Source organism: Apium graveolens, chromosome 5 (genome assembly GCF_009905375.1).
Source record: "Apium graveolens cultivar Ventura chromosome 5, ASM990537v1, whole genome shotgun sequence".
Lineage (NCBI taxonomy): Eukaryota > Viridiplantae > Streptophyta > Magnoliopsida > Apiales > Apiaceae > Apium > Apium graveolens.
In genome coordinates, this window is record NC_133651.1 from 55,460,004 (window position 1) to 55,470,830 (window position 10,827).

The window sequence follows — 10,827 nt, forward strand, 5'->3', positions numbered from 1 at the left end:
TCATTCGAAGATAGACCTGCATCATGAGTTTGTTGTTGAAGTTGGAGTTGTTGCTGAAAACTAAGAGAGTTGAACAACTTATTTCCAAACGGCTGGAACGGCTGTTGCATCACATTCTGATTGTTGCTCCAGCTGAAGTTAGGATGATTCCAGTTATCAGGATGATAAGTGTCTGGAACTGGTTGTTGCGATCTCTGAAAGTTGCTCACAAACTGAGCTGAGTCGCTAGATATAGCGCATTGCTCTGTCGCATGCGGACCTGCACACAACTCACAAACACTAATTATCTGCTTAACACCATAGTTAGCCAGAGAATCGATCTTCATAGACAACGCCTTTAGTTGAGCAGTGATAGCCGTAGCTGTATCCACTTCAAGAACTCCTGCTACCTTGCCCTGTGGATATCTCTGGGTTGGATACTGATATTCATTAGCAGCCATCAGTTCAATTAGATCATAAGCTTCCTTATAGCTCTTTGCCCATAATGCTCCGCATGATGCTACATCGAGCATGGGTCTGGACTGTGCTCCCAAACCATTGTAAAAACAAGTGATGATCATCCAATCAGGAATTCCATGATGAGGACACTTCCTAAGCATCTCCTTGTAGCGCTCCCAAGCTTCACTTAGCGATTCTCCCGTTTGCTGCGCAAATTGAGTAATAGCATTCCTGAGTGCAGCTGTCTTCGCCATAGGGAAGAATTTAGTAAGAAACTTCTGAGCAAGATCTTCCCAAGTAGTAATCGAACCAGCTGGTAGAGAGTGTAACCAGCTCTTAGCCTTGTCCCTCAAAGAGAATGGGAACAGTCTCAGCTTCACAGCATCTTCAGAAACACCGTTAAACTTGAAGGTGTCGCATATCTCAATGAAATCCCTAATGTGTGTATTAGGATCTTCCGTTGGAGAACCCCCCAACTGGATTGAATTCTGCACCCATTGAATTATGCCAGGCTTGATCTCAAAGGTATTAGCTGTGATAGCTGGCCAGACAATGCTAGATTGAATGTCATTGATCTTGGGTTGAGAAAAATCCATCAAGGCTTTCGTTCGTGCTGCTGGATCTCCCATTGTAATGAGTACCTGAAACACAAACAAATAAACCGTGAAAGTAAAAGAATCCGAGTCAGTGAACTTTAACGACCACTGATGACAAGCACATAAACTAAAAATTAACACCGAGTCCCCGGCAGCGGCGCCAAAAACTTGTTAGGGCGAAAACACACACTAATATTCACGCAAGTATACGCGTTCGCAAGTAGTATAAGATATAAATCAGATTCGTTCCAACAGAGACTGGTTTAGGTTAAGTTCAATTTATGCACCTATGCAACAATGTATGGTTATCGCTCAATGCTAAGACAAATAACAAATTGGATTTTTATTAAACTAAGAGATTATACTAAATAACATTAACTAAGAGAATTGAGGTTGAATTACTATATATGACAAACATGAGATCCTAACTTCATTAAATACTTCATTCATTAGCCTTATTGTTCTTAACCTTAGCATGTGATGGTGAGGACACTAATCAGATAACACGAAACTGATAAACGCCAACTTTCGTTGCACGAGTACCATTCTACCAGACATCCACAAAAGAGATAGAAGCTGAATAGGCACCAATTATATTGAGACCCTATATGTCTATAGAATTTGACAACATAACGGTTTAAGAACAAGTTATCTATCTTGATTACATAGGGCAAATAAAACTGTTAGAGTTACCCACTAATCATGCATACACATACATGAACCTATGCTAGCATGGCAAGTTCTAGACCTCTATATTCACTGTCGCTTCAATAGAGATTAACACGATATCTTATATGTTAGCTACGCACATAAGATGAATAAGCACAACCATACTAGGATATTAATCAATCACCACACACCAAGATATCGAAACAATTAATTATTGAAATCCATAAGTAAATCCGCTAGAATCCCATGACAACGATTAGCCCATAATCGAACTCATCGTCACCATGGGTTCCAATGAAAGCATGGTATAAAACAAGGTCTTAATAAACTAAATAATAATCAAAGTACGAATAAACGAGATCTAGGTTCAACAAGAACGAAAACGAGCATCCAAAGTTACAACTAATTCAAAGAATCACAAGTTGAAAACAAGATCTTCTTTTTCGGAGTTGTTCTGTGCTTCTAGGTCTTCTCATTGGTATCCCAATCTTCCCGGATGATGAAAACCCTTTTTTTTAAGTATATATACGCCCCTAGTGGACCTGGACCCTTAAAATCGTCAAATTCTACTCAAAAAAGGCTTTTTCAGCGAAATCGGCGACCGGCCGCGCCCTGAGTGGCCGCTCAGCTCTCCTGAGCGGGCGCTCAGCTCTCTGAGCGGGCGCTCAGCTCTGCTGAGCGGGCGCTCAGCTACTGACTGGAAAAATATTCTGATGAATCTTGTTTTGACCATAACTTGAGTTCTACTTGTCAGAATTAGGCGATTCAACTGCCCACGCGAAGCTATTGAGATTCTCTACAACTTGACAATGGCCTTGGCTTCCAATTCTGATCAATTTTCATCATATTTCCTTTAAAAGCTCTTTTCTTCATATAAGTGATACCTGAAATGCAATAACACAAAAACACATCAAAATACCAACAACTTGAGTCCAAAACACCAATTTAAGCTTGTAATAAAGCATTCCAAGTGGATATAAAATCCACTTATCATTTAGCTCCTCCTGCATAGCTAAAATCCAATCAGGATCCAATAAAGCTTCTTCTACCTTCTTTGGTTCTTCCTTGGAAAGAAAGCTGTTGTATATACATTCTTCTTGAGTTGCTCTCCTGGTTTGAACTCTAGAAGGAACATCACCAATTATGAGCTCAAAGGGGTGATCTTTTGTCCATTTTCTTTGTTGAGGTAGATTAGCTCTAGATGAAGAGGCCTCATTGTTATCTTGATGCGTGATTGAGTTTTGATTGTTAGAAACTCCCCCTGAGTTTGTGGATCTTTGATTTGAGAAAGGGGAACTTTCTATAGGTGATCTATCCTGACTTCCTGCTCCTTTTGATAACCCGGCGGATGGTGAATTTTGAGTACCGATGGATGAAGCTGGTTGTCTCCTGACGGATAACACAGATTGTCTCCCGATGGATGAAGCATTATGCAACTCGACAGATGTTGAGTTTTGTGCTTCATTGGTAGTAGATTTTTCTGCATTATCCTTTGATACTGTTTCTTAATCACTTTCATCATCACTGTCATCACTAACCATTTCCACATTGTCGAATTTGAGGCTCTTATGGTAATCTCCATCTTGAAGTCCTTCAATCTTTTTATCATCAAACACAACATGTATTGATTCCACAACAATGTTAGTTCTTAGATTGTAGACTCTATATGCTTTACCAACAGCATATCCAACAAAAATTCCTTCATCTGCTTTAGCATCAAACTTCCCATTTTGATCAGTTTGATGTCTCAAAATATAACATTTACAACCAAAGACATGAAGAAAATTTAGAGTTGGCTTCTTGTTCTTGAACAATTGATAGGGAGTCATGCATCTTGCTTGATTAACCAGGGAAATATTCTGAGTGTAGCATGCAGTATTTACAGCTTCAACCCAGAAATATGTTGGCAGTTTAGATTCTTCAAGCATTGTCCTTGCAGCTTCAATAAGTGATATGTTCTTCCTTGCCACTACTCCATTCTGTTGTGGAGTTTTTGCTGCTGAAAACTCATATAGAATCCCATTTTCCTCACAGAATGCTCTCATGACTGAATTTTTGAACTCGGTTCCATTGTCACTCTTGATTCTTCTAACCTTGAAATCAGGATGATTATTGACTTACCTTATGTGATTGATGATGATTTCACTAGCCTCATCTTTAGACTTTAGGAAATATGTCCAAGAGAACTTTGAGAAATCATCTACAATTACTAGGCAAAATCTTTTCCTTGAGATGGACAATACATTGACTGGTCCAAACAAATCCATGTGTAGCAGTTGCAAAGGTTCTTCAATTATTGAATCAAGTTTCTTCCTGAATGATGCTTTCATTTGCTTCCCTTTTTGACATGCATCACACAGTCCATCCTTAGAAAACTCCACTAGAGGAATTCCTCTGACCAGTTCTTTCTTTACTAGCTCATTCATGGTTTTGAAGTTTAAATGGGATAGCTTCTTGTGTCATAACCAACTTTCATCCTGACTTGCTTTACTGAGAAGACAAGTAACAGATTTTGCATTAGATGAGTTGAAATCAGCTAGGTACACATTTCCTTTTCTCACACCAGTAAGAACCACTTTGTTGCTTCTTTTGTTAGTCACAACACAGGCTTCTGAGTTGAAGGTTACTGAGTTGCCTTTATCACAAAGCTGGCTGGTACTCAACAAGTTGTGTTTGAGACCATCCATTAAGGCAACTTCCTCAATGATGACATTGTCTTTTGAAATCAAGCCATATCCCACAGTATAACCCTTGCTGTCCTCTCCAAAAGTAATACATGGGCCAGCTCTCTCCTTGAACTCTGTGAGCAGGGTAGAATCACCAGTCATGTGTCTTGAACAGCCATTATCCAAGTACCAAAGATTCTTTTTGTTTCCCTGCACACATCAAAATCAAATCAAGTTGATTTTGGTACCCGAGTTTCCTTGGGTCCTACCTTGTTAGCTTTCTTTTTCTGTTTCTTAGGCTTTATCTCATTTGACTTGGGGATATCAGATTCATCCTTGGTCATTTGAGTTGGTCCTTTAAAACCATTTATTGCAACAGAATTATCATGCATATTATAATCAACAGGGAATGGCATGCTATTAGTGAACATGTTATTCCAGTAAGGCATGCTAAATGGCATTTGTGGCATACTAAATGCAGCATAATAGGGATTAGGTGCAAAGGGCATATTAGCAAATTGTGCATTCAAATTCTGTGTAGACATAGCATTCATAGGCATGGGAGGCATGGCATTCATGTTAGGAAAGTGAGGTGGCACAGACATGGAAGTAGGCATGGCAGATTTGCAATTAATAGACAAATGATTTACATTACCACACTTGACACAGATTTTTCTAGGAGCATATTTATCATGTGTGTAGTTATTGTGTTTGTTAATCCCTACTTTACCATTTCTATTATTTTTCCTTTTAGCCTCTATTTTCACCTCAATCTTTTCAATTCCGTCACTTAACTATTTGACAGTCATATGACCAACATTAGCCTTTTTCCCTTCCTTAACTTGACTCGATTCTCCTGAAACAAAGTTCTTGGAAACAGATCCATACTTTTCATTCAGCTTAACAAGTTTGGCTTTACTGATAGGCTTGCTTACAGCCGATGGATGAGGATTTTCATCAGTCGACGGATAACCCTTTTTGTTATCAGACGGATGATCCTCATCATCCGTCGAGTCTACATCTGTTAGCACTCCTTCCACCAAATTTGGTTCTAGTTTCTCCTTGTTCTTTTTCCAGGCTGCATCACAGAAGGACTCGATTCCTTGAACTTTGGTGATTTGAGCATGGACATCTCTAGATATTTTCCATGCCTTAATCACCTCCTGTTCACGCTCGAGCTGCTTCTTCAAAATTTCTTCTTTCTTCAAGGACTCAGTTAATTCCTCCTTGGCAATCTTACACTCAATTCTTAATTTTTCAAAATCTATGAACTGAGACTCTAGCACATTATTTCTCTCACCCAAAAACAAATTATTTTCTTTAATTTTAGCATTTTCTTTAGTAAGAGACTTAAGTGTAACACGCAAATGATATAGCTTTGTAGACATGTCATTTATAGCATCATTACACTCAGCTTTAGATAAATGTGCAAGGTTTGTAGTAATTACCTGATTACTTGAAGAACTTGTTTCTGTTTCATCAGACTTGGCTATTAGGGCTAGATTGACATAGCTGACATCTTCATCTTCATCCAGACCATCTGCTGCCCAGTCGTTTTCTTGTGTAATAAAAGCCCTTTCCTTTTATTTGAGCAGATCAAAGTATTTTTGCTTATAATCCATAGGCTCAAACTTTTTCTTACTGGGATCTGACTTCCTACACTCACTGGTAAAGTGCCCTGCCAAGCCACATTTGAAACATTTGAATTTTGATTTATCCACCATGTTTCTATTTGGCTTGGTTGCTTCAAAGTTCTTTTTGAACTTGAGATTGGAAAATCTTCTGGAAAGAAATGCTAAATGTTCATCAATGTCTTCCATGTCATCTTGGCTCAAAGAATCTTCACTTTCTACTGCAAGCCCCTTGCCCTTGCTTTCACAGACCCTTGAAGTTGACTCAACAGCTTCCATCTTCATCTCTTTCTCTTTCTCTAACTCAACAACTAGTGCAATGGACCCTCATTTCTTCTTTCCTCTCTCCATCCTCTCATCTTGCTCTATCTCAAGCTCATAAGTTTTCAGGATGCCATACAGTCTCTCTAAAGTAAACTCCTTATGATCTTGTGAGTTTCTTAATGAGATTGTCATTGGTTTCCATTCCTTTGGAAGAGATCTAAGGAATTTCAGATTGGAGTCTTTTTTCTGATAGACCCTTCCATGTAACTTGAGAGCATTTAGAAGTTTCTGAAACCTACTAAAAATGTCAGTGAGAGACTCACTTTCTTCATTATAAAAATGCTCATATTGCTGAATCAGTAGCTGCATCTTGTTTTCTCTAACTTGCTCAGTGCCATCATAGATGATCTGTATTGTATCCCAAACATTCTTGGCAGTTTTGCAGTTGATAATGTTGTCAAACATATCACCATCAACTCCATTAAACAGGATATTCATGGCCTTTTTATCCTTCCATACTTGTTCAATATCAGGATCAGACCATTCATGCCTTGGCTTGGGGATAGATGGCTCATTTCCAGTTGCAGCTCTCATTGGAACATGAGTGCCTCTTTCTATGCAGTCCACATAGGCCTCATCTTGGGAAAGAAAATAAAGATCCATCTTTACCTTCCAATGATGGTAATTATCTTTATCCAGAAAAGGAATCTTGACTCCAACATCCTTTTTGTTCATCTTGCTGTATTGTTTTGATCTTTAAACTCTTTGTTCTTCAAGAGCTTGCTCTGATACCAATTGTTAGTCCCTTAACAATGTAATAAGAATTACAGAAGTGGGTTTGAATGAAATTCTTGAAACTTTTTCTTGAATAAAAATGTTCTAACTCAAATATATATAAGTGTGAATTGATTAGCAGAATGCGAAATTGTTACTTGAAATGAATCAAAACACAAATAATTAAAAACAGGAGTCTTTAAAAACTTTTTGGTGGATTTGAATGATTCCACCAGAGATATATAATATATATCGAGAGAACTCTGTGTGCAAAAAACTCACAGCTGCTTACAAAATGATAACAACTAAGAAGGAGAGAAATGCTTAGAATACAGCTTACAAATGTTTATCTCTTGGTTGCTTAGTTCCTTAGTTACTATTCTATTGCTGCTTCTTGGTTTATATATCACCAAGATTACAAAGTAATAAGACAGGATAATAAAACAAAAAACTATCAAGTCTAATACAATGCTACTTCATTACTCTATTCCAGCATCTTTGAATATCTTCATAATAACATGGAAATGGCAATGCTTCTTTGTTCTCGAAAACCCAGTTGAATAGGCTACCACATTCCATTTGCATACACTCGACGCATGTGACTGTGTTGTCACTGTCAACAGATATTTGAATTCTTTATCCGTCGGGTTTATGATCATCCGTCGAGTTATTGATCATCCGACGGGTTGTTGATCATCCGTCGAATTCATTGTTGTTTATCTGTCGGGCAGCAATCAGGCACTTGACTCCATTTCATTTATGCAGAACTACAAGACATCATCTATGTACAATTAATAAACTTATTCTGCATATCTAGTTAAAGTCAACACGACTTGAGTACTACTACAGATTCTTAATAATGTGTATGCAGAAATGTGCTACAGACTTATTGTTACATAAGCTACTCACTCTATGGATAATAAGTCATCATCCGTCGGGACTAAAATGAGTTATCCGTCGGGACTATAATCCTTATCCGTCGAGTGCTACATTTTCACTAAGTAAAATCTACCAAGGTGTTTTTTCATGAAATCATCAAGTACACAACATATACACAACACAAACTGTTAAGCCAAAGGTAAATCCTGTTAAGTTTGTAGCTAAAATTGTAAAGTCTGATTCTGAAAAGATGAAAGAGTCAATGACAGAAGTTAAAGAGAAGTCAACTTCTGACAAATTAGAACAGGATAAACCAGCTGAAGTCAACATAAACTTAATGACAAAGAAGCAGCTTAAGCATAAGCTGAAAGAAATAAGGAATGTCAACAAGGTAAAGGCAGCTAGGAAAAATAGGAATGAAAAGGAAGGTGAGAATAAAAGTAATAATTATATGCCTGTTCCTAATGCTCCTTGTTAGGTCCCAATGTGTTTGTAGAAGGGGGGGTTGAATACAAACAATACCGAATAATCGAATTTAATGTGGAATAAAAATGTGAAACAAAATTCAAGTTAAATAAGAATATTATTAACTTGAAAGGTGTTACAACAACGGTATCGATTACAAGGGATTAATCTCAAATAGATTATCACAAATTTAGAATAAATTCGACATGAACTTTTTCTGTTTTTGCAATAAAAAGATTCAAATGTAAACGTAATTTGAGATTAAGTTCTAGGGATTTTGATCCGCTAGATAGTTACACAAGAACAAGAGAATGATTCCTAGTTGTTTGGATTTAACTTTAAAACTAGAAATTGTGATCTTGAAGTTTGCAGATGATAATGAAATATTTGCTGCTTCTTTTCTTTTTGTTCTTGAATGGTTGACTTGTGTTCTGTTTTTTTTGTGTCTTCTGCTGCTTCTGTCTTTTTAATTCAATCAACAGAATCACTTGAACTGGAATGACAATCAGTTGAACTAGCAAGACAATCTGCTGAACCAGTAGAACTTTCGGTATGACAATCAGTTTAAGCTAGTATGACTTTTGACAAGACTATCTGTTGAACTAGCAAGACTATCAAACTGAACTAGCATGACTATCTCCTTCCAGTAGAACTTTCGATGAGACAATTGAAATGACCTGGCATGACAATCGGTATGACAATCCAGATTGTCATGCTAGTTCAATTTCAATTGTCTTGCTGAATTAAAACAGATTTTAATCCAATTATAATTCTGAAAATTCTTAATATTAGTTCAGAATTAATTAATCAATTAATTCAATTAATAAATAAATTAATCTTTGTTGATATAATTTATTTTCTTAATTAAATTATATGACTTAATTAATTAATAGAGAATTAATACTACTCTTGAACTACAACCATTCTTCTGAAAATCTTCTGAAAATCACTAAAAATTATGAATCAATTCCACCACTTCAATGTTGATACTCGATGTACTGTCTGGTTCATGAGTGACTAACTTCCGTGACGTTTCTTCATGTCTTTACTTTGATACTTGATTTTCTTCAGATTAAATCCTTGTAATTATCTGAGACCCTGACAAGATCTCTATCACTTGATTAAATCCACAATCTTGATTTATATCACTGAGGCTTGATCAATTTCTTCAACTTCTTCCAGTGAATTAATTCCTCAAGTCTGTAGATGAACCTTGTTTCTGAATCCTTTGACAGATGTTACTTTGAGAGATCTCTTTGACGGTGGATCCACTATTTACTTGTTACATTCTTATTTGAGTTGAGTTAAATCCTCGAATAAACAAATAGGCTATGACATATGCCTAACAATCTCCCCCTATTTGTTTGTTAGACAATAACAACAAATACCTAGAGGATAACTCAACTAACAAATAAGAAAAAGATGTAAACAGAAATGCAAAGTAAATAGCAGAAAAGTTCTGGATTATATTTAACCTTTTCCAGATTCCAAATAGATGTTCCTCTAGACTGAACATATCTTCAAGTAGTTTCATCTTCTTTTGTACAACCACATTTCCTTTTGAGAAGCGCATATCTCTCTTGCTTCTTCCCCTATGAGAATTAACTGATTAAAGAAGATCACCTTCATTTACCACATCTCCCGTACAATAGGATCCGCAGATAAAAACCAGTGGTACTCCCCTTTTAGAAAACAGCTTCTTCCCTTACTAGAAAATCACCTTGTGTTTACCACCTCTCCCGTACAATAGGATCCGTAGTTACAAACAACAATGGTGTGGTGTAGTGTACATATGTAGGATCTTTTTCTTCCTCCCTGCTATTTCTCCCCTTTAGTTGAGGAATCCTCCAGACTATTACTTAAGCTTTTATCTCCCCCTTAGAGAAGGAATGTATGCTGTTGTCTGAAGGAGTTCTCATATTTCACTTGGTTGGAAAAGAAATAACAAGTAGTTTCTCTTTCTTCCTCACTGTGAGTGTGTGATTCTGTTTAGTGTACCTCACATGTGTTTCACTATTCTCTCCACTCGTGTTTACACTCATTCTCACAAGTGTATCACTCCTCTCATAGCTCCAACATTCAGCTGTACCTGCAAGGAAAATCACCTTAGCCATCCTTAAGGAGGTCACAGGTGGTGCAATGGGAGTTCGCAAATCCCCATCCTCGTAAGACTCGTCAGATGAATCTGAGTCATAATCTACAAGTTGCTAGTTTCCCTTTTAGGGTTCCAGATTTGAATTCTGGGAAGGTAAACAATGATCCAACGAATTTAGCATAAAGATCAAAGTTCCCTTCTAATGTCTGTGAAGACATTTCCTTGTGACTCATCAGGTAATATCTAAATCATTGTCAACAAGTTGCCGATCTGCGCCTATATCAGATCCACTATCCGCAGATGCATCCAGGGGATTTAAGCCTGGGGAGGTAGACACTGACCACTGACAT

General features: G+C 37.2%; 1 non-coding gene across 1 annotated transcript; it reads left to right on the forward strand.

Moving 5' to 3' along the window:
* Positions 1–570: 570 nt before the first annotated feature.
* On the forward strand, positions 571–677 carry LOC141662284 (small nucleolar RNA R71). Its single transcript, XR_012550405.1, has one exon. It is a non-coding gene; the product is annotated as a small nucleolar RNA R71 (small nucleolar RNA).
* Positions 678–10,827: the final 10,150 nt, after the last annotated feature.